Here is a 25122-nt window from a genome sequence, read left to right on the forward strand (position 1 = left end):
ATGATGGAAGGATTCCAAAAGACATCCTGTATGGTGAGCTAGCCTCTGGCAAAAGATCTCCCGGACGCCCCCAGTTGCGCTACAAAGATGTCTGCAAGAGAGACCTCAGAGAGGTAGACATCGAGCTGGACAACTGGGAAGAACTAGCAGACGACCGCAGCAGATGGAGGCAGGGGTTACACAAGGGCCTTCAGAAGGGCGAGATGAGGATCAGACAGCTAGCAGAGGAGAAGCGAGCGCACAGAAAGCACACTAAGGACTTGCCAGACACCCACCACATCTGCAAGAGATGCAGCAAGGACTGTCACTCTCGTGTGGGTCTTCATAGTCACAGTAGATGCTGTAAATGAAGTCCTCAATTGAAACTATAAAGGGCGCGATCCATAGTCTATGCAGACTGAAGGATGCCTACTACTATAGTAAGCCTCACCCTTGCTGACTGAGCTAACCTTGCTATCCCCAGCCTTGCTCTGTCTTATTTATACCTGGCCCTGCAGATTTCCAAGACCAGCATCTGATGAAGTGAGTCTGTGCTCACGAAAGCTCATGCTCAAAACTTTTCTATGAGTCTATAAGGTGCCACAGGACCCTTTGTTGCTCTCCTCTCTCGTGACCAAAGTGGCTCATCGGGGAGGGTCTTTGCCTGGCTAACAGGGGGTCCTGGAGAATGCCCACAGAGGAGAAATTCCAGGATGTTCACTCCAGCTCCTGTCAGGGCAGGGCAAAACTAGCATTTCTCCTGTGAGCTGGCCTCAAGAAGGACTTTCCAGCACTGGCAGCCCATGGAGGCAGCACAGCCTTCCAATCAGGAGATCAGATGGTCCAACAGTTCCTTGCCTGCAGGGACAAGGAGGAGTGGGTTGCATATGGCTCATCCTTTGGCTGTTGGTAGTGTGTGACTGGCCACTTTGCTGGAGATTGCTTCTGCCCTGCCTGATGGGTGAGTGAGCACTTTCTAGGTGGGATTTTCAGATGATTCATGCTAAAATTGCTGCTGCTTTCTAGATTTGGGAGTTTTCCTGGGTGCCCAAAGCTTCATGATTAACAAATGAGACTTGGCACAAGTCACAGCTAATGGAACTCAGAATCTCCAGTGTGAACATCGTTGCAAAATAGAGCTGTGTGCAATCTACTGGAATTATTTTCTTACCAGCCTCTAGAATGCAACTTGCAGTGGCCCAATCTAAAGAATTGGGAAAGACTGAGAAAAGACATCTCACACACCCCCGAGTTAAAAAACAAGCAAGGTCTACAGAAAGATGTAACAACCTCTGCCATATCCCCGTAAGCCTCCTTTCAAGACATGAACCCCTAAACCTGTTTTCACTGAATTGGAATAAGAGCCTATTTAGGTGATGAAGCAAAGTGATTCTGATGATGGCAATTTGGAACTGAAGATGCTGACTTGTCACCTGTGAAGTCATTGCATTGGACAACTGGGGATCTGACTGAAGGGACAACAGCCCCTTCCCCAAAGGCTCTCAAAAGCCGTGTCTACACGTGCACGCTACTTCGAAGTAGCGGCACTAACTTCGAAATAGCGCCCGTCACGGCTACACACGCCGGGCACTATTTCGAAGTTAACTTCGACGTTAGGCGGCGAGACGTCGAAGTCGCTAACCCCATGAGGGGATAGGAATAGCACCCTACTTCGATGTTCAACGTCGAAGTAGGGACCGTGTAGTCGTTGCGCATCCCGCAACTTCGAAATAGCGGGGTCCGCCATGGTGGCCATCAGCTGAGGGGTTGAGAGACGCTCTCTCTCCAGCCTCTGAGGGGCTCTATGGTCACCGTGGGCAGCAGCCCTTAGCCCAGGGCTTCTGGCTGCTGCTGCGGCAGCTGGGGATCCATGCTGCAGGCACAGGGTCTGCAACCAGTTGTCAGCTCTGTGTATCTTGTGTTGTTTAGTGCAACTGTGTCTGGGAGGGGCCCTTTAAGGGAGCGGCTGGCTGTTGAGTCCGCCCTGTGACCCTGTCTGCAGCTGTGCCTGGCACCCTTATTTCAATGTGTGCTACTTTGGCGTGTAGACGTTCCCTCGCAGCGCCTATTTCGATGTGGTGCCGCGCAACGTCGAAGTTGAACATCGACGTTGCCAGCCCTGGAGGACTTGTAGACGTTATTCATCGAAATAGCCTATTTCGATGTTGGCTTCACGTGTAGATGTAGCCAAAGTGTTTAAAGCATTAATGAATCAAACCTGGCATTGTGTGAGTACTGCATGCATAATCAGTGTGTATCCAATTCAATGCAGCTGTTAATTGCAGAATCAGACAGTATCTCCCTAGACACTATTTTTCTGCTCAGGAGATACTGTCATAACTTGCTAAAGTCTGTTAGAGGCACGGCTTTTATTTTTAAGTGAAAGGTCTTGATACCACTGTGACTAACATGCATTTATACTCTCAGAGGAGTAGCTGTGTTAGTCTGTAGCTTTGCAAATAAGAAGCAGTCCTGTAGCACTTCAAAGACTAACACATGTATTAAGTAAAACAAAAAAGCAGTCAAGTAGCACTTTAAAGACTAACAAAACACTTTATTAGGTGAGCCTTCGTGAGACAGACCCACTTCTTCAGACCATAGCCATACCAGAAGAGACTCAATATTTAAGGCACAGAGAACCAAAAATAGTAATCAAGGTGAACAAATCAGAAAAAACAGATCAAGGTGAGCAAATCAGAGAGCAGAGGGGCAGAAGGGAGCGAGGGGAGTCAAGAATTAGATTAAGCCAAGTATGCAAACGAGTCTCTATAACGACCCAGAAAATTCCCATCCCGGTTCAAACCACATGTTAATGTGTTGAATTTGAATATAAAAGAGAGTTCAGCAGCCTCTCTTTCAAAAGCATGAAAATTCCTCTTCAGTAAGATGCAAACTTTTAAGTCATTAACAGAATGGCCCACTCCATTAAAGTGCTGGCTGACCGGTTTGTGGATGAGGAGTGTTTGTGCCCATTATGTATTACATAATTAGGAAAGACTACTTGCTATAGATCCATTTATATGTTGGCTGAGTAAAGAGCTGTTGCTTGGTGAGTACTAAATTTGAGCTTGTGGTGCCCCAAACATGCCCTGGAGCTGTTTGACAAGCAATTGGAAGCACTGCAAAGGGGTGGCTCTGCTATGGAGCTAGTTTCTCTTTGACAAAAGGATTTACAAATATGGAGTTGAACCCAGGGTTGGGAAAAGTAATAAAAGTTTTATAGCTGGGGCTGAACCCTCAGGTACTTTCCACAGGGTCTGACATCCACTGCCCTGCATAGCCCCAGTGAAATCTACTGCCAGGCCGCATCCCAGAGGGTCTTACTCAGAGTTTACTCCCTCCTGATTCAGACCAACACCCACTGGCTGTTCCCTTTTAAGGGAAGAAAAGAGCAATGCTTTTACAGTCTCATTCATTCCACCTGAGCTCCTCTTCTAAGGCAAAGCTGGTGTTAATGACACCATGAAGGTGTGCAGCTAGGGAGAAGCTAGATGCATACTCCAGGTGTGACTCACCACCAGCCAATTGCAGCCATCGTTTTGGTCTTGCCAAACATGCCTTAAAAGGCTGTCACCTGGGATGATTGTGCCTGCGATTAAAACACAGACCTGATGGAACAGGGGTGCATGATGCTACCAACAAAGGCAGTTAGGGTAAACTCTCTTCATCACTGCCAGGGGCACAGGGATGAGAAATGGCTCTCTTGAATCGGGGGCAGGAAGACCGTAGCCTTTCAAATGGCCCATGGCTGCCTCTGTGGGCCAGCTGGGCTGAGAAGGTGGAGATCACAGTTAGACTGGAATTGGGTTTGAGTCTGAATCAGGTGACTGGGGAGCCCCAGATTGGACAGTGCCAACACTTGCCCACAGCCAAACTGATATCCAAAAAGGTTCAACCTGAACCCGCATCAAAGTTCCTCCAGCCCCAGAGATCTGAAGGAGAACCCGCCCGCCCCAACACACATCCTGCCTTTGTTGCATTCCATTGCCATGCACAGCAGTGTTTGTAGGCTGGCAACTGCAACTCAGGCATTGACCGAGTCTTCTGCTATTCAGGGCTCTCAGAGCAAAGGCTTGGTTTGCTCTGCCCCTGCGGGCACAGTATTTGACATGCACCCACCTTCACCCTGGGAGCCTCCTCTGTGCAGGACCGGAAAGCAGGCTGTGAAATGGCACCAACCTGCTCCCCTTTTCCTTGACTGAAAATGAAATCAACTAAGAGGGAGAATTAAAATGAGTGGGTCTGACTTCCCAGGCACAGATGTTTACACAAAAGGGACCCCATTGCTGTGCATCTTGTATTGTAATTTCCTGGGTAATTTAGTAAGCAAAAGGGACTTACAATGCTACCACCTCTGCATGGGTGTATTTGGCATTTCCTTTACAGAGGACAGCACAAGGCAGCAAAGAATCACATCAGAGGAATGCCTCTGAACTGGCACTGATGTGTGGACCGGGTGTCACGATTTCACCTGCATTTATTGCACAAGCTACACTCCACAATCTACCTTCTGTGGCATTTGGTGCCTCCGAAAAGCCCAGATGTAAATGAAAGGAAGAGAAAGTGGACCTGTGGGCTTGCTTGGTTCAGGGAGGAGCTTTTTCAGCTGGCCAAAGGGAAACCTGCATTATAGCTGTAGCCATCCCTGGAGATTAGAGAAACATGGTGAGTGAGGTAATATCAGTTATTGTACCAGCTTCTGTTAGTGAGCAAGACAAGCTTTTGAGCACTTCCTCTGCCCCCCAGAAAGGCACTCTGAGCATCAGAGATAACTGCAAGGTGTAACTGTGTGTTTAGCATAAGGAATTAGCACTTATTCTAAGGGACTATGATAAAATGCTCTATGGCAAAAAGAGACACTCAGGGGTTACAGCTTTCTGTAATAGGCCATAAATCCAGTGTCTCTGCTGGGTTCATGATTTTTAACATCTAGCAGATTTAGAAGTTCATGCTCCCAGGCTCCTTTTTTCAAAGCACTGGTCAGGTTTCCTTTGAGGCTGAGGACTGAGAGGTCAGCTTAGAGTGTTTCCTTGTAACAAAGCACGGGCCAGTTTCCTGTGTGAGTTCATTCGAGAGTGTAATGATTGTCTGGTTTGGCCCACGCAGTTGTTACGGAGTGCTTAGTGCATGGGGTGAGGAATGGGTGCTAGGCATGTGTCGGACCCTTCGCTCTTGAAACATGTTGTGAATGACATTGATCATAGAGAAGCAGTTCACTGCCAATCAGTATTTTGTATTTTAACAAGGCTTGGTGCATAACATACTTTTCTCCGTCGAGTGGGAATCACTTGAGTGTGTTGTGTGAGCCGCCTTGGTTGTATACTGTATGCAGTGGTGCAGCCATGTTGGTCCCTGGATATTAGCAAAACAAGGAAAGTGAGGTGGTATCTTTTCCTGGACCAAGTTCCGGTGGTAGAATTTTGGTATTGCCGTCTCTGGTTCTCACCTGCAGAGGGCAGAGAAATAGAAACACACAGGAAATTTTAAACAGCTCTCTGGAAAACTCACTGTGAGGCTTGGGATTGATTTGAGGAGTGGAAAAAGGTTTGGGTCAGTTACTGTTTTATCCAGTGTATTGTGCCTAACTTAAATTCTTACCCTCCCAGCTTCCACATCTGAGACATTCACAGACCACACAGCCAGAACTTCAGGAAAAAGCATCTACCTGAATGATGAAGGGTGGTGGCCTATTTTCTCTTCCTCAGTGACTTGTTTGGAACTCTGCTGTGATATGGGGGACATCTAATTCCTTGCAATCCCCAGGATTATTTGCACGTGTCAGGGTATAGCCCTGCTGCAGAACAGTGAGCGGAGTTGGACAGTGTTCCATTCCTCCTCCAGACAGAATGACATCACTGTGATAAAGTGAGCAAACAAAATACCTTTCAATGTGTAATCAGAAAGGCACGAATGTGACGGGTGTGATAATTCACATGCCACTTGATTTGCTCACCATGGGTAAATTAAGCAGTTGCTATACGTAGGCACAAAGTTACTAATAATTCGCACAGGGAAACCTGCAGCATTTCCATTCTCTTCATTTACACCTCCTATAAATGTGCCAAAAGAAAACTTTTCTTGGCCAGGCGCCAGCTTGCTGCCATCTGAGTCAGTTTCTCCAAACCACAGACTCCAGTGCTATCTGCAACAGCAAATGTCACAGGTGCTTAGGGGTGGATTCATAACTCCTTTTCCTCAAAGTGAATCCATTGATGCCAGTGCAATTACTCCAGATTTGTCAGTATCACTGAGATCAGAGAGTGGTGTATTTATGATTCTACCCACTTCCTGCACCCCGAGTACTCAAACTGAGCAGGGAAATGTCAGTGGCCCTCAATTTCATTGCTCTGTGTGCTAATAAAACATGTCACCCTGCAGCCTGCTGGATAAAGGTTTGACCCCTGTGAACTCATCTGTTCATTAATTAAACCACTGGAGTAATCCACTTGTCAAAAAAGTGGGAACAGGTTTATAAGCAAGCATGGGCTCTTGCATCCATCTTGCGGGCAGATATATCCTGCAGTGTCAGGATAAATAGTGTTTGCTTATTTACTTACTGTTATGCTGTTAAATGGGTGCATTGCAGGCATAAGGTACTTGAGCTACTGCCCTGGCGACGGGGTACACTGCATAGCCATCACAGTCAGTGGCCTTGCAAGTTTAACCCACATCCTCTCCTCCCACTAGGCATTCAGCCTTTAAACAGTTGAGTGGTATCCCGTTTCCAATGGGCCATTCAGCCCTTGATTTTGCTGCTGAAATGCACAAAGGAGGCCTGTCAGCATAGCAGGATTTGTGCTGCTCATAGTCAACTGACGCAAGACCCACCAATCAGGGAGCAGCAGCCTGATGGTTGTGACCTTTGGCCGCTAGTAATTTGGCTGAAATTACAGCTGGTGATCTAGAATCAAAAGAGCTATTCTGAGCACTGGCCAGAGAGAGCACTTAACCATGCTGGCATTTCCAAGATCAGCCTTATAAGACATAGACCCCAGGGGAAGCACCTGGTCCCCATTTTGCTACATAGCAAGTTCAGCTCTCCCCCAAAGATGTTGCTGTCTTGACTCGAATTAACTTCTTTGGCTTTTGCAGTGCGGAAGGAATATTTGCATGCTACATGCAATGACTCGCTTTTGTGGCCCTTCCTCCATCAGACATGTCCCAGCATTTCATGACTCAGAGTAAGTTGCCATTTCTCAGTGCTGCACTTTAGTAAGGCCTATTATGGCAGCTGTTGACACCTCCTTGAGCCAGTTTTAGTGATGTCCTGCAAGGGGTAACAAAGGTCTGTCCCTTGGCACCGCTCCAGAAGTGTTGCTGAAGCATGGGCAGTGCAGAGAAGCAGCTGTACAATGCAAACTAGGTGCCCCAGCTGACAGGTAGCTGCCTGGCCTAGTTAGAATCCAATCAACCAAGTGCAGTGGGCTGGAGCTGTGACAAGACAGCCCTGGGAAGGTCATGAGAAGTGGTTCTGCATCCAGCCCGTAATGGCACCCAGTGATTCCTGGATCTTGCCCCAGGCATTGTGGTCGGGTTAGAGTGTATCTTTCCAAACAACATCCCCCTTTGATGAAAGACTACAAGTGATGGAGACTTTGCCTTATCCCTGCATCAGCTGTTCCAGCAGTTAACTGCCCTCAGTTAAAAAAATGACACCTTATTGTGCTTATTGTAATGTGCCTTGATGGTCTTACTTGGGGACTGAATCCCAGCCAGATTACTTGGAGCCAAAGGTCAAGACCATCTGGCTGCTTTTCCCTGATTGGTGGGTCTTGTGTCAGTTGACCTTGGGCAGCAAATGAGGGATGGCAGAGAGGCTGATTAAGTCTGAACTGAAGTGTCCAACTCTTGGAGAAGGCGTGAGACTGGACAGCAGTCTCAGGGTTCCTGGGAGAGGCCTTGCGGTTGAACTTTATCCACCTTGGCCTGTTCCCAGGAATTTCCCATTACAGATAATGTAGGAATATTTTGGTTTTCAGGTGCAGCTCACACATTTCAGCCCTTCCCAGTGGCTCACTTTTCCACATGCCTGGCCAGAGCAGGGTGTACAACATGCTCATTGGTATCGCCACAAGGTGCATTGCTGGGGAAACAACATATGACAGCATTTTGGGGCACAGAAACTGCTCCCAATGGGGTGCCAGGCTCCCCTGGGGACTGATCCCCCTACTCATATTTAGGGAGTCAAAGACCTGTCATGATGTGGCAGTTCCATTGGCATTGGCACTGGCATCCTGCTGATGGAGCTGGAAGGGATATGAAGGCTGTTGCCATGGCCCATTGGAATGCCTTGGACACAGCAAACCTGGAACCCATGCACAGGGTACAAACACGATAGGACCCTGAACAGTGAATGCTGGAGCTTCATGCGTAGTGGGCGCCCTGTGGCCGGAGGATCGCATGTGGACCACAGGGAACTATGTGTGGCCCTCGCGACATTGTGTTTACCATTGCAAATGCGCAGGGCTTCCAAATTCTACTGGCTTCCATCCATGTAGGTTTTTTCGTAGCGGTATGACTGAAGAGGCAGCATGTAAAGCCCGGGCAGGTGATGTGCAGTGCCTGCTGATTTCACACGTTGAGTGTAGGAGCCCTGTGCTCCCGCTCCAGTCAATGAAAGCACTGCTACAGTTCAGTCAGCAGACCTGGCAATTACTGAGTACACCAGCATCATTAGCAAAACTGCCCTACCTCAGGAGACCATTTGCTCACAATAATTTTGTGGCCGACTGAGAGGAAGGAGGGCCCCTTGCTAGCCTAGGTTGTGAATCGTAAGATATATGATACAGCATAATGGATCAGAAGTCATGGAGATCTGGTTGAAGCATAGGCTGGGGAGTGCAGCTGTCTGGATTCTAGCCCTGTCCAGAACAACAATTGTCCCAGAGCACCACGCTCAGGTCCTGTCCTGCCATAACAGCTGTGTAAATATGTATCATGGTCCCTTGAAATGCACGATTTTGAGTTGTGCTTAACTCACATTAACACGAGTCATGTGCAGCTCAAAATTTCACTCTCCCCAGCCCTGGCTCAACCACCCTGCATGGTCCTGGTTCAGCTCTGCTCCCCCTCCTGCCCCCCCCAACCCCTCAGCTCCACTCACCACCCATGCACGGCTCCGGCTCATTCCCACCCCGTGTTCAGCTCTGGCTCCAGCTCCAGCTCACCACCCATGCGCGTGGGTCCGGCTCAACCTCTCTTTCTCAGTTCAAAGCCCCTGCAGCCTGGCTCATCACCCAAGCACGGCTCCGGCTAACCCCCCTGCCATGTGTGGCTCTAGCTGAACTACACTTCCTGCCCCATTGCAGCCCTAACCCACCGCATGCTCAACTCCCCCTCCCATGGCCCCAACCCACTGCCCCCCCCAGCCGCAGGACTTACCTGTCAGAAGGAGCTCCAGGTTCTCCTGCTGCTTCCTGGCTGCAGAACGTGTGTTCTGCCAGGGAAAAAACCACCCTCCCACCTCCCCGCTCCCTGATTTACATGAAATTCACATTACATGAAGATGTGTGGGACCACAACCCTCGTGTAAATCGAGGGACTACTGTACATGAGAGCGGGTCGGGCCCCACTGAATATGACCCACCAGGACCCAAATTTCTCCAGAGGAGTCCGGTCCTGCATTTGCAACTCCCTGGCACTTTGATCTGGAGTGAGTCCTGCTCACACCAGCTTCTGTGGGGCCAGGGCTTGGGCCATCAATATCACGGCACCTGTCGTCTGCCATCCACAAGGAGGGAGAGGACACCTACCTCTTGTGCAGCCATGGCATAGCACGAGCCCATCAGTGCTGGGGGATACCAGACTGGCAGGCTCTAAGTGTTGGCACAGACAAGCCTGGCTGTGGGGAAGGGTCTGAAAGAACTGTTAGCCAGCTAACAATGCAGAGCACTTTTGCCCCTATCAACCACCAGGAAAGCTGCTGGGTGTCTGCACTGGCAGGTATTCCTGATTCACCACTGGGGGTGTGAAAAGCAACTTTAGTTTGGAATAACGGCCGCTATTGTGAGTGCCTACACAATGCACAATAATTTTGAAGTAATTTCAAAATAGCGGCCACCTTATTTAGAATTTGATAAACCTCTTTCCATAAGGACAAGCACCGATTTCAAAGAAGCTATTTTGAAATTGGTCTGTGTAAAGAGGAAGTAGGGGCTATTTCAAAATACATTATTCTGGAATAAGTTATTTCAAAATAACACTGCTGTGTAGACATGGTATTTCAGATTCGAGCCCCTGGAAGAGGAGCTATTGTGTGTGGACACACTATTTCCAAATAAGTTTTGCTTATTTTGGGGCTTCCCTGCAGTGTAGATGCACTATTCCAGAGTAACTTATTTTGGAATAACAGCTCCGTAGTGTAGCCATACCGTGAAAGGCAGACTGAGTTGCTCAGAGCAGAGGATGGGACGCCAGAGACAGTTCCCAGGTTCTTATCCCGACTCTGCCTCAGTCACTGTGTGGGCCCAGGCAAGTCATCTCATCCTGCCCCCACTTTCTCCCCACCTGTAAAACAGGGCTGCTACTTACTTACCTTTCTCACTGGGATAAGTGAGGCACCATGCAAAGATGGAAAGCTCTGTATTGGTGCTAGCCAATAGCCTTGCCCATCTCTTGAGGATAGAGCACAGCCACGGGGCTGCTACAGACAGACAGAGGCATGCCAGCAGCAAGGGGTGTCTCAGGGGAGCCAATTGCCTATGGGTTGCACACAAAGTCAGGTGATCCCTATCCATAAAGTCTGTGCAGTCTGAAACACGAGACACATAAAGTACAGTTATCTGCACTCCTCACTGGCTCTTGCAGCCAGACTGTGGCACAACAGTGCTGCCACCCCTGCCCCCAGCTGGCTGTGTCTGGGTGACTACACTCTCCTGCACGCCCACAAAGAGCCTGGCAGGAGACTGTGGCGCTCATGTCTGAAAAGGGCCTTCGGCACATGGGAAGTGAGGGGACAGCAGCCCATGCAGATGCCAGGCAGCAGCTAGATGGCAAGCCTGAGTCATACGCCATGGTCTGCAGTGCTTTGGCCAGGAAAGCTCCCACTCTGCACCTGCAGGAGATGTGACTTCCTGCCAGAAGACAACGCCTCTCCATCCAGCAAACACGCGGGATGTCTCGGTGGCAGGAACCGGCCATGTTCAGATAGCTTGTCCTAACTCCAGTGGGATCACAGGGGTGGAAATGGTGACTTCTTTAGCCCAGGGAATTTTTAAGCTGTCCAGATTTTTGAGGCATTTAGGATTGAGAACATTGCTAGACTGTTCCCTGGAGGCTGAAGTCCTGATTAGCCACCACCTGGGGCACTCACAGGATAGAAGCTCATTACATCACTCAAGCAGGCACAGGAGAGGTGGCTGTACTGCAAACTTTCTCACCCCATGTCCCAGCTATGCCCTGACAAAGGACAGACAGTGGGTGAGGTTGTCTATACTGAATGCCAGACTGGATGCTCGTTGTGGTCTCTCCTGGCATTAACATCTATGAATAACCTGTAGTTCTGTTCCCATCCATCGTGCATCTTCTGCACGCCGGCAAGAGGTATTTATTGCCAGTTTTGATGGTTTTGCGATCCAGACATGTCTCTGCTAGGACTTGGATTGGGATCCACAAACATACTTTATATAAATCAGCCACCTGATAACAATTCGCAGCTACTACGAAACCCCAACTTGCTATTTAGTATTTGCTTAGCAAAGCATGTCCCTGGGGCAGGTAGGCTAGCTGTTCAGCCACATGTGGTAGGAAGCAGGCCCACCAAGCGTCTATCAGACGAAGCTGCTGGGAGAGAATGGCATCTCTCAGAGACCAGCTTCTATGAACAGCATAATGCTGTTCCTGGTCCTTCTTGGAACAGGGCCACTGTCAAAGCTCAGTGGGAAAGCTCTGCAGATTAATTCCACCCTTCTCTGTGCCCATACCATTCCCTATAAAAAAGCAATAGAGAATAAGTCAGAGAATGTCTTATTGCTTCTATATTAGTCTCTTGAATACTGTATACAGCTGTGGTAACCTCATCTCAGAAAAGGTGTCTTGGCATTGGAAAAGGTTCAACAAAGGGCAACAGAAAAGATAATGGTTTGGAAGGGGTGTCTGTAGTGGGGCGCTATTTGAATGGTGGTGGTGGGCCTAGGCCCATCCACCAAGGCCCCTCCCCCAGCCTAGTGGGAGGGGCTACTGGACCCAGACTCAACTAATAAGTGGGGCAAAGTGGAAAAAAAACTAGGGACGTTGGTGAGGGTCGCAGGTTTAAAATGAGGGAACTGAAAGTGGCGCCCAGCAGAGAACCCCAGACAGCGCCCACTGCTCCTCAAAGCTGGCTAAGGAGGCGTGGATGCCACCCAGGAGAACTCTGCCCAGATGAGTGAGATAAAGGAGGAACAAAAGTAGACCCCCGCCCCCAGTCGCAGAGCACCTCCTCATCCACCAACCTCCTCCAGGTGTTATATATTACGGCTTTGGCGAGGGCCAGGAGAAGGTTAACAAGGAGGTCATGGGACTTTGTGGGGCCACAGATAAGGTGTGTGAACAGGAACAGGTGTGGGGAGAAGGGCAGCCAGAACCTCAATAAGAGGTTGTGAATGAGGTGCAACCTGGCGAACGCTAGGTAGGCATGTGCCAGGTTTTCCTTCATGCCTCAAAAAAGACCGGGGGTGACCCACACCAAGTACACGCCCCTGTTCACGGCTCCATGAAGCAGCCTCCAACCGATGTCTCCGGAGCAGGGTGGAATACAGACTGGTCCACCAGGGCGCCTCACCCTCTTTCAGTGTATCAGGATGGGATGGGAGGGTGAGGAAATAGAGAGTATGGAGCACAAGTGTTGACAGACGATTCTAAAGCAAACTGTCTGCCATTGGCACAGCTGACTGGGAGTATGAGGGGTGGCAGGCAGCAGGGGGAGCCTGCGGAATCAGGGCCCCAAAACCAGTGCTGGAGGCGTTGCAGTGAGGTGGGCGGGGTGTACCTCTTGCAGGGCTTGCTCCAGGAAGGCGAGCAAAGGGCACAGCAGTGCCGTCCAAATGTTCTGGAGTACGTGTAAGGGGGCTGTGAAAGGTGGAGAGCCCCATGCAGTGTGTGAGTGTCTGGAGATCCACACAGCACCCCCCCGGCATAGTCCAGGAGGTCTCCGACATGAGCGGTTGCTGCCAGGACCAACCCTCGGTGCACCCAGGGAGACTGTGCTGCTTGCTCATGAAAGGACGGATTGTGTAGCAGGGGCTCCGCAAGGATGTCTACTACCCATTCAGTGGCCACATGGGATCTAGTTACTGCAAAATTTTCCTGGTCCAGAGGAGGTCCTGGTAGAACTCCTGCAGCTCTGAGAGGAGAGGTCTCGCAGAAGGCCTCTCGGGTTGAGAAAAGAGAACTGCCAGTTGTACTGGAGCCCTCAGAGGCAGTGGAAGAAGGTATGCATCGAGGTGGTCCATGCTGGACGACCTGCACCATAAAGGAGTCTGCAGGGCCTGGAGGAGGAAGGAGTGGACCTGTCGGCAGATGCAACCCAGGCTCTGACCACCCCCTTCCTCCAGTGGGAGGCTCAGAACCCCGCAGAGACTCCGTAGTGTCCTGGCTGGAAGAACTCCAGAACCATTCTCTGACCCCTGGCCAGGAGCTCCAGGGCAGGCCTCAGGGTATTGAGCTGGTGCCAGAGCACGGACAGGACTCGCTGGTTTAGCACCAGTTCCCTCCCACGAAGGGAGAGGCAATGGAGCAGTCCTGTCCATCTGCGCAGCCGCTCACCCATCCTGGCCTCTAAACCCTGCCAGTTCTCCGGTGGGAAGGGACATGTGGCAGAGAATCATAGAATCATAGAACAATAGAGCTGGAGGAGACCTAAAAAAGCCATCGAGTCCAGCCCCCCTGGTCTAAGCAGGACCGAACCCATCAGATCAGCCCCGCCAGGGCTTTGTCGAGGCAAGAATTAAACACCTTCAGGAACGGAGACTCCACTACTTCCCTGGGTAGACCATTCAAATGCTTCACCACCCTCCTACTGAAAAAGTTTTTCCTAATGTTCAACCTGGACCACCGCAACTTGAGACCATTGTTCCGTGTTCTGCCATCCGTGACCACTGTGAACAGCCTCTTTGCAACCTCCCTTCAGTATGTTGAAGGCTGTTATCAAGTCCCGCCTCAGTCTTCTCTTCTACAGACTAAACAGTCCCAATTCCCTCCACCTTTCTTCATAGGTCATATGCTCCAGCCCCCTAATTATTTTGGTCACCCTCCGCTGGACCCTCTCCAGTGTATCTACATCCTTCCTATAATTGGGAGCCCAGAACTGGACACAGAACTCCAGATGCGTCCTCACCAAAGCCGTATAAAGAGGAACAATCACTTCTTTGGATCTACTGGCAACGCTCCTCTTGATGCAACCTAATATGCCATTAGCCTTCTTGGCTACAAGGGCACACTGTTGACTCATGTCCAGCTTCTCTTCCACTACAACTCCCAGGTCCTTTTCTGCAGAACTACTTCTGAGCCAGTCGGACCCCCAGCCTGTAACAATGCTTGGGATTCTTTCAGCCCAAGTGCAGGACTCTGCACTTGTCCTTATTGAACCTCATCAGATTTCTTGCAGCCCAGTCTTCCAATTTGTCTAAGTCAGTCTGGACCCCGTCCCTACCCTCCAGCATATCTACCTCTCCCCCTAGCTTAGTGTCATCCGCAAACTTGTTGAGGGTGCAATCCAACCCCTCATCCAGGTCATTGATAAATATGTTGAACAGAACAGGACCCAGAACCGAACCTTGGGGCATTCCACTAGAAACTGACCGCCCTCCCGACACTGAGCCATTGATCACTACCCTCTGGGCCCAACCTTCTAGCCAGCTTTCTATCCATCTTACCATCCCTTTATCCAATCCACATTCCTTTAACTTGCTGACAAGAATATTGTGGGAGACCGTATCAAAAGCTTTGCTAAAGTCCAGATAAATCACTTCCATTGATTTTTCCCTCTCCACAGAGCCAGTTATCTCATCATAGAAACTAATCAGATTGGTCAGGCATGACTTACCCCTAATGAATCCATGCTGACTCTTCCTGATCACTTTCCCCTCCTCCAAGTGCCTCAAAATGACTTCCTTGAGGAGCCCCTCCATGATTTTACCAGGGACTGATGTAAGACTGACCGCTCTATAGTTCCCTGGATCATCCTTCTCCCCTTTTTTAAAGATGGGCACTACATTTGCCTTTTTCCAATCATCTGGGATCTCTCCCAATCTCCACGACTTTTCAAAGATAACGGCCAAGGGTTCATCAACGACATACGCCAATTCCCTCAGAACCCTTGGATGAATTAGGTCCAGGCCTATCGATTTATGCACTTTTAGCTTTTTTAAATAGCTCCTAACCTGTTCTTTTCCCACCAAAGGCTGTCCACCGTCATCCCACAATGCATCACTTATCGCATTAGCGCAAGAGCTGTATTTGTCTGTGAAGACAGAGGCAAAGGAAGCATTAAGTACTTCAGCTTTCCCTACATCATCTGTCACTGGGTCACCTCCCTCATCCAATAGGGGCCCCACACCCTCTCTGATCAACTTCTTCTTGCTAACATGCCTGTAGAAATTTTTCTTGTTATCCTTCACATTCCTCGTGAGTCGCACTTCTAGTTGAGCTTTCGCCTTCCTGATAACTGCCCTATATTCTCGAGCTATACCTTTATATCCCTTACTAGACATCTGTCCAACCTTCCACTTTTCGTAAGCTCCCTTTTTGTGCCTAAGTTTGATATGGTCTCCAATCATATTTACTTCTCTTGCTGCACATCGGGACGGTTTCTTTCTGCACCTTCAATAGGGCTTACTTAAAATACTGCCAGTTTTCCTGGACTCCTTTTCCCTTTATGGTAGCATCCCAGGGGATTCTGCCCATCAGGTTCCTGAAGGAGTCAAAGTCTGCTTTTCTGAAGTCCCAGGTGTGTAATTTGCAGCTCTTTTTCCTTTCTTTGGTCAGTATCCTGAATTCTACCATCTCATGATCACTGCTTCCCAGGTTGTCCCCCACCTCTACCTTCCCTATTAGTTCCTCCCTGTTTGTAAGCAGCAGGTCGAGCCGCACATAACCTCTGATCGGATCCTTCAGCACTTGTACCAAGAAGTGATCCCCAACATTCTCCAGAAATTTCCCGGACTGCTTGTGTACCGCCGTATTGGTCTCCCAACAGATGTCAGGGTAATTGAAGTCCTCCAAGATAACAAGAGCCCGCGATCTGGAAACCTCTCTCAGTTGTCCAAAAAAAGCCTCATCTACCTCATCATCCTGATTTGGCAGCCTGTAGCAGACACCAACCACCACATCTCCAATGCTGCCTACACCACTAAGCTTGACCCATAGATTCTCAACAGGCTTTTCTCCCTCTATGTACTGGAGTTCCAAGCAATCATAGCGCTCTCTTACATACAGTGCAACTCCTCCTCCTTTTCTCCCTTGCCTGTTCTTCCTGAACAGTTTATACCCTTTCATGGCAGCGCTCCAGTCATACGAGTCATCCCACCAAGTCTCTGTTATCCCAATCAAGTCATAGTTCTTGGACCGGGCCAGGGCTTCTAATTCCTCCTGCTTGTTACCCAGGCTTCTGGCATTGGTGTACAAACACCTTAGATAACCAGTCGATCTCCCTGCCCTCACTACTCGAACCAGGAGTCCACTTTTGTTGTACATTCCTCTTTGCATTTCTTTCCAGCCTCCAAGTTCCTTTCTACCCGCAGGGTTTCGGTCACCTTCCCCCAGCGAACCTAGTTTAAAGCTCTCCTCGCTAAGTTTGCAAGCCTGCTTGCGAAAATGCTCCTTCCTCTCTTGGTTAGGTGGAACCCATCTCTTCCCAATAATCCTTGTGCCTGGAGCAGCATCCCATGATCCAAGAATCCAAAGCCCTCTCTCCGACACCACCTGCGTAACCATGCATTGACTTCCTCGATTCGACGGTCCCTACCTAGCCCTTTCCTTTCGACAGGAAGGATGGACGAGAACACCACTTGCAGTTCAAATTCTTTGACCCTTCTTCCCAGCGCCGCATAATCCGCAGTAACCCGCTCAAGGTCATTCTTCGCCGTATTGTTAGTTCCCACATGCAGAAGTAGGAAGGGGTAGTGTTCCAAAGGCTTGAGCAGTTTTGTAAGGCTCTCAGTCACATCTTGAATTCGAGCTCCCAGTAAACAGCACATCTCACGAGATTGCAGGTCCAGTCAGCAGATGGATGGTTCAGTCCCTCTTAGGAGGGAGTCCCTAACCACCACCAGCTGTCTTTTTCTTATGGGGGTAGTGGTCATTGAACCCCCACCCCAAGACTACACATCCCATGTCCTGCAGTAGAAGCAGTTCCCTTATGATTTTTCCCCTTTGAGGCTCCTTCTAAAGCATTCACCACCGCAGAACCAGTGGAGAGAGCCTGAAAGTGATTACTTATCTCTATATTGATGGGGGACTCATGTATCGGCCTTCTTTTTCTTCTAGAAGTTACATGCTGCCAGTTCTCTGCTTCATCCCTTACCGCCCTCCCCAGTTCTTCCACTTGCCGTGCTTGTGAGATTACATGCTCCCTTTTGTCAAGGAAATCTTCATCCTCCCTGATTGAGCACAGGGTCAACACTTGAGCCTCCAGTCCTCTAATTTTTTCTTCTAAAATGGAGACCAACTTGCACTTAGTGCAGACGAAATGCCTTCTTTCCTCAGGGAGGAAGACAAACCTGGGGTATCCCAAGCAGGTAACAGCAGTAGACCTGAGAGATAGATGCCCAGATAGAGCAGTGGACCCATGCTCCACTGAATGGCCTGAAGCGCAGTTGGGAGGGAGCTCGCCCGCCATCCATCTCTGACCACGAGGCCAGAGCTCTTGACTCAGTTGACCCAGGCGGAGGAGGCTGCTGAGTACACAGCTTGGCAGGCCTCCATCTGCCCCAGGTCCCCCAGGTCCTGGACTACGAGAAGCATGTTGTTGGCATATGCTGACACGACCAGCTGCAGCTCTGGTTCATGAAACACCAACCCCCATCAACCTCCAGCCAAGGAGACAGAGGAAGGGGCTTGATTCCCAGAGTGTACAGCTGCCCTGACAGTGGGCAGCCTTGATGTACTCCTCTCCTGAAGGTGACCAGCTCAGTCAAGGTCCACTTGAGCCTGAACAAACATTCTGTGGAGGCATACAGCACTCAGAGAAAGCCTATGAACTTGGGCCTGAAGCCAAAGGCCTGAAGAGTGCCCAGGAGATTCCCGTGGTCCATTCTGTCAAACGCCTTCTCCTGATCCAGGGACAGGAGGGCAAATGACAGAGCATCCCTACACCCAAGCTCCAAGAGATCCCAGACCAGGCACAAGTTATCAAAGATGGAATGGCCCAGGATGGTGTGGGTCTGGTTGGGATGGAGTACGTCCACCAGCATGGACTACAGTCACAGGGAGATGGCTTTGGGGGTGATTTTGTAGTTTGTGTTGAGGAGCAAGATGGGAAGCCGGTTCCTGTGGTTTTGGCAGCAAGGCAAGCAAAGCTCGCCTGTAAGCCAAAGGGAGGACCCCACTTTGCAAGGACTCGGGCCAGACGCTAGCCAAGTCTGGGCCCAGGACATCCCAGAACTCACAGTAGAACTCTACACTCAGCCTGTCCATGATCAGGATCTTATAGTTGGTCATGAGACTGAGGGCTTCTGACAGCTCAGCCAGTGTGAGCAGTAGCTCCAGCCAGTCTGCATCATCCCTGCTGAGCTTCGGGAGTTCATTCCAGAGCACCCTGCAGGTGCTGGCGTCGGTCAGGTCTGGGGAGAAAAGGCTGGTGTAGAAGGCCCTGGCCCTTCCATGCATTTCCTCTGCATCCTTCAGAGGGGAGCCGTCCTCTGTTAGGAGGCAGGTGACATGCTTTTGGGCTTCCCTCCATTTCTCCAGGGTGTAGAAGAAGCAGGAGCCATGATCCATCTCTTGAGGGAGACGTATGTGGGATCTAATGGAGACACCTAGGCCTAGCTCCTCCCACCTCTCCTGGTCCACCTTGTGGAGGGGTGGAACCTCAGGGCAGCACCCAGACAGACACCTCTCCAGTTCTAAGACCTTGGTCCTCTGTGTCGGAGGGTGGGGACCAGGACTGCAAGTCATGGGTCTTCTTTATCCCCCAGATGAGCACGCAGCCCTCTGTGGTGGAGGTGGAGGGCGGCTCAGCTGGGCCAGGGCACAGAGGTGTCCAGCCCAGGGGACAAGGTGGGAGCAGAGAGGCAACTTGGGGCAAAGGAATCTCCTCCTGGATCAGGCTTTTGCCCTCTCCCAGCAGCAACTGTGCCATTGTCTTCTCCTCCTGCCCATTGGGGTTAGCTGGGGGGGGTGGGGGGGCTACCCCCAGTTCCCAGGCAGAGGTGGCAGTAATGCAAAGAGGGGAGGTCGGGGCAGCTGGAACCACTGAACAGACGATGATGGCATCGCTAGTGCCGTCTTGAGCCACAGGGGAACTGGATGTCTTATTTGGCTGGGCCAAGGGACAGTACCTCTGGACATGCCCCATCACCCGGCAGAGGAAGCACCAGGGCTCCCCCATGGAGTAGCACACCCTGTAGGTGGCTCCTTGGAAGGGCACCAGGAAGGACTCTTCCAAAGCCACTCCATCACGTGCTGGCAGCAGCACTTGTATCTGTACCTGCTGGTGGAAGGATAAAACGTGACGGAAAGTGGGGTCCTTGCAGCCCACCAGGAGGGGGCTGGTGGTGGAAATGGTCCTGCCCAAGGTGGAGTGGGCATGCAGGAGGGCAGAATTTGGGAGGAAAGTGGGGACTGAGGTCGGTACCACCTGCATGATGAGGTGTTCCAGGTGCTCCAGGGGCACACAGACACCCCCATCGCTAGGCCCCTCTCCTCTGCCTCCTGGGCAGTGGCCTCCAAGGCAAGGAAGCATACCGCCTTTCCATACATTTTTGGAGGCCACCACCCTGGCCACAGACCCCATCACCCTCACCAATACTCACATGTAAGTTTTGACGTGAGGAGAGGTGTGGATCAGGAGCCAATGAATGCGGGGTCTCCTGGTCAAGTTTGGGATGGGCCTGTGGCCACTCGAGGTGGCACCAGAGGCGGTGGTCAGGGCGGATGTTGTTGCAGCTCTCAGGGGTCGGGGGAATGGTGGCCACCAGGGTATAAGCACGGTGGGGAGGTGGATGGCACGGGGACAGAGCTGGTGGATGAGGCAGTGAGGGGAGAAGTGGCCGTGGTTGGGCTGTTGCCGCTGGGGGAGGCTTGGGTGGTATGGTCGGACCCTTGCCCTTCTTCTTCTCCTGGCCCTGTTTGCTGGCTGGGGGAGTCCCCCCCGAGGTGGAGGGGGTGTCAGTCATGGCAGCGGTGGGGTCTGGGGTGGAGGCTGGGAGGTCTGCTGCAGGGGTTTCTGGGGTGGAGGTGTAGGGGTTTTTGGGGGGGTCGGTGGGGGCAGGGGTGTCTGCCATCGTGGAAACATGGAGGGGATTTGTGGTATTTGAGTAGGGGGTCAGCCACTCCTCCCTGTGGGGGAGCAAGCAGAGGAGAAGTGTCTTAGGCCAGCTGGAGGGGGTGTCAGGGGAGGGGGAGGGCTCCCCACTCCTCCCTGCCTGATGGCTTGCATGGGAGCAGGGCACCGAGGAGGGGGCTGGGATTTGACAGTAGTAGGGAGGGAATCACACCTGCCTCAGGGAGGAAGGGTGGGGTGGGCGGCAGTGGTTTCTGGGGAAAGTTGGCTACTCCCCCCTGCCTAGCAGAACACAGAAGAGGAGGGGACCAAGGAAGGGCTGAGAGTGTAGAGGGGAGGGGGTTTGCTCCTCCCTGAGGGGAAGGAGGGCACTTGGTGGGCAGGCAAGGGGCAGAGGTGGGGAAGGGCGGCTGCTCCTCCCCTGCTAGGCTGGGGTGGAGGAGGAAGTGATGGTGAAAACAGGGGAACCCAGGGAACACAAATCAGCACAGGGTGGGGGGGCTGGCTCCTTTAGCTGCCCTGGGGCGGGGGGGGTCAAATGTTGATCAAAGGGGTGCAGTGAGGGGCTAACTCAAAGGGAGCGAAGGGGTCACGAGAGCTTAGGGGAAGGGTCAGGGGAGCATGGAGTGTGGGGCTGGTGGGGGGAAGGCGCATGAGCTGGGGAACAGGAATAGGCCGAGCAGGGTCTGGGCAAGGCCGGCCTGGTAGTAGGTTCACGAAGTAGGACAACAAAGTGAGCGGAGAGGAGGGGGTGACCAGGTGCAAGAGCAGGGCAGCAAAAGCAGCTCAGGCTGGGCAGAACAAGCAGGAGCAACCCTTGGGGCTAGGGCGAGGGGCAGGGTAAGGAGCAAACTGAACCCACCTTTGGAGCTGGGGTGGGGAATGACCAGGGGACAAGCTACCACAGGGGAGGACAAGGGGCGGGGGGCAGCCAAGTGTAGCTGAGGCTGCGGGCGGGCAAGTCCTAGGGGAAGGGAGGGGTGATCCCACAAGCGCTCGTGGGTGCCCCTCACTGTCTGCTGCAGGAGAAATAGGCCCAGGTGGAGAGGGTGTGGCACCCAGCCAGTGAAGAGGCAGTCTGGGTGATCAGGTTGGCAGTGGTGTTGGTGGACGGGTGGCGGGGCAGTGAGGCTGGGGGGAGGGCTCCCTGCCTCTCCCCTGCCCCTCAGTAGGTAAAGGCTTTACCACCACCCCAGAAGCAGACAAACAAAGTCACTGACCCCCTCCACAGTCCAGGGATGAGGTCCTCTTCGGCCCCTCGGCTGGGGGTGCAGCTGGTGTAGTGCAGCACGGGTGGGGGACGGTGGCCGGCCAGCTGGGAGGGGACCCCAGGGCACTGCTGACAGGAGTGGTGGTGCCACTGGTGTTGATGGCAGGGTCCTCTCTGCTGTCTCTCTTGGGGTGCGGCAGCCGGCAAGCCCCCCCACCCTCCCGCCCAGAGCAGCCAGTGGCGGTGGTGTCACAGTCCAGGGAAGCGAGGCGGCAGCAAGCAGGTAACACCTTCCTCGGTGCTGGGGGCAGCGGGGGGGCAGCGGCAGTGGCAGGGCAGGGGCAGGAGGCACACCCACCCTCCTGCAGTGGGGCAGAGTGGGCACCCGCTGACCCAGAGTGGGAGGAACCCCTCCGGAAGCCCAAACCGGCCACAGTGCCAGATGAAGAAAAATTTGAATGACTGGGGCCTTCCAGTTTAGAAAAGGAGAGACTGAGGGGGATGTGACTGAGATGTATAACATCGTGACAGGTGTGGAGAAAGCGAATAAGGAAAAGTTATTTACTTGATCCCATAACATAAGAACTCGGGGTCACCACATGAAATCAATAGGCAGCAGGCTTAAAAGTAACGAAAGGAAGTGTTTCTTCACACAGTGCAGTAGGCCTGTGGGACTAGTGGCCAGAGGATGTTGCGAAGACCAGGATTTTAACAGGGTTCAGAAAAGAACAGGATAAATTCATGGCAGTTAGTCAGGCTGGGTGGGAACGGTGTCCCTGGCCTCTGTCTGTCAGAGGCTGGAAATGGATGAGGGAGGGATCACTGGACGATTCCCTGTTCTGTTCACTCTCTGGAACTCGGCTCTACGGAAAGCACATTCCATGGCTGTGTCTGTCAGGCCATTAGAGGGACAATAGATACCGCCCCCCCGAATCTGTACCTATCACTATCATCTGACTGAATGCCAATTCATTTGAGCATTCACTTGCCTTCAACACTGCTTTTGGCTAAAATCCATCCCATAAAACATGTGTCCTCAGAAAACCTTTGGGTCCCCAGGTGGGAGACCTCACGCTCCACATGTCTGCCTCCCCAAAGACGTTTGTGGGCTCTAATACATTGTTTGATTGATGTTGTTTTAATGACCTATGACAGAAAGGCCAAAGTTCAGATCTGGGTCTTTTCCTGCTCTCAGAGTTGTGCTGGAATTTACAGCTTCACTCAATGTGCAGGTGGAAGCTGCATTAGCTCATCACTTGCCCCATTATATGAATGGTGTGTTAGAGAAGTGACGCGATTATCCTGATGCACCATTTCACTGGATTAAAGCCAGTGGCTCACTGCGTCCCACCTTCTGTTTCACAGCTCTGTGCTTTGCAGCTGTAACTCCCGGGGTGTGCATCCCCCTGCGCCAAATGCAGACCTGGTTTTTTAAGAAGAAAAGGAAGCAAATCTCACCCCGCAGAACTGGGGAGGTGACAGGTGTGAACACAACCTCCAGAACCTTTGCAGTGAGAACATTGTGGGGCAGGCAGCCTCGAACGTTCCAGAGCAATGGGATGGCAGCGTGCGCTCCTCCCAGCAAAATGCATTCATGTCTGCAGACCTCTGGTCCCTCCAAGAAACAAGAGCTTTTGCTTATCAGTGGCTCAGCACCAGGGAGAGCAATGAGTGGCCCCCGTTGTACTTTAGCTCCACAGCCTGAGCGTCTGCCTTTCCAGAGTCACAGGTGCCTTTGCAGGGAAAGGCCTCAGAGAGCAACTTTTGCACACAAAAGAGACACTTTGAGAACAAAAGTTCATTTGTTTTGTAATGTAGGCCCAGAATGCAGAAGGGGAGAGACCCCACAAAAAAGTCAGCATTTCCACTCGCTTGTCTAACTTCAGTGCTGACATAGCCAAGTAAAACTGGGTTCAAAGGTCAGAGCCTACACCTGCTGTCTCTGCTCAGGAAAGGGGATCTCTCTGCCTGTCTCCTCTCTCTATCACATTTCAAACTCTCTCATCACTCTAGGCGCCATCTCTCAGCGGGATCAAGAAGATTCACCCCATGAGACAAGAGCATCTATGAACAGATCCAAACCTTTCGCCTTTTCCTCAGACTAAACTTAGTCTAGTTTTGGGGACTGTAATGGTGTTTTGAGAAAGTTTGGCCCATTATGGAAAATTCCAATCTATCGAGACGGTAACTGCCATTGTTGTCAAGTATCGGAGGGGTAGCTGTGTTAGTCTGGATCTGTAACAGCAATGAAGGGTCCTGTGGCACCTTATAGACTAACAGAAAAGTTTTGAGCATGAGCTTTTGTGGGCACAGACTCCCTTTGTTGTGTATCTGATCTTACAGAGCCCAGGCAATGGTATGTCTCTGGCACTGGCTATCCTGTGAGTTCTGCATAGCAGGGATCTTGTCTTTGCTCTGTTTGTAAATCAGCCAGTATGCTGTTGGTGGCATGTAATCGTAATGCTGGTTGAACTCGAAGCCCTATACAAACCATAGATATAGCAGGTATCACTGCACCTGTGCTGAAATGCAGCCTTCTCTGGGGAGGGAGAAGGCAGCTGTTGAATCCCCTGCAGCAGCAGTGCACAAGACTGTAGGGCAGAAGGTGAAGACGCACATGGCATCCAGCTGAGACTGAAGCGGGGGAATTCTGGTTGGTGGAACATGGGACCATGATGAGAGCGGGGGTTTCTAAAGGGCTCAGCTCCCATTTAGGCCCTGAGTAAGAGGCCAAATTGTCAAGCATCCACCCTCAACAGCTCCCCTTGAGACATTTATAGATTGATTTCCTAACATATTCAGTATGCAACATGCTAAGCATGGCTCAAAGTCTGTCCCATAAAGACCAGAATTAGGGTATAGACAATACAATTGATCACTGTGAGGTGGAGAGCTACTATTGGGGTTGTTATTGTAATCTGGAGACTGATTCGACAATGGAGACACAGAGAGAGATGTAAATCCTATAGGAACAGAAGCCAGGGCTATCTCCTCACTATGTGTTAAGCATGTGAACATCCTCCTCATCCAGCTCTGTTACACTGGACCCCATCACCCTCTTTGCTGACGCTAGTCTTTAGACAGAGGGGTCCTAGTGCAATTAATTCCTAGTGAAATTAAAATCTTCTCTGAGGAGCCCCATGACTTTTTTGCCCAGCTTTGTCCATAACAGGTCTCTGTCTCTGCCAATCCCCAGGCCCTGCTGAACTTTGTTAAGTTAGAGCCCTGGGGAACCCGTGTTCTTCCAGGTGAGCGCAGCACTCTGTGGGTAATACATTATCTCAGTTTCACATTGTTCTCATACTTTGCTGCTATGCATTTTCCAGCAAGCTGATTATGTCATTCATTAACCTCCCAGGTCTCCTTTATTTTCTTTATGCAATGAGCTGGCTTTTGTTAGTCCAGCACGTTCATATTTTGGTTGCACAGCGAGAACAAAGAGCCTCTGCTAATTCCTTTCTGCTTAGTCACACTGTAGTCACGTAGACGGCTGGCTGTTACCAAAATTGGTACA

The sequence above is a fragment of the Carettochelys insculpta genome, chromosome 24 (assembly GCF_033958435.1).
Source record: "Carettochelys insculpta isolate YL-2023 chromosome 24, ASM3395843v1, whole genome shotgun sequence".
NCBI lineage: Eukaryota > Metazoa > Chordata > Testudines > Carettochelyidae > Carettochelys > Carettochelys insculpta.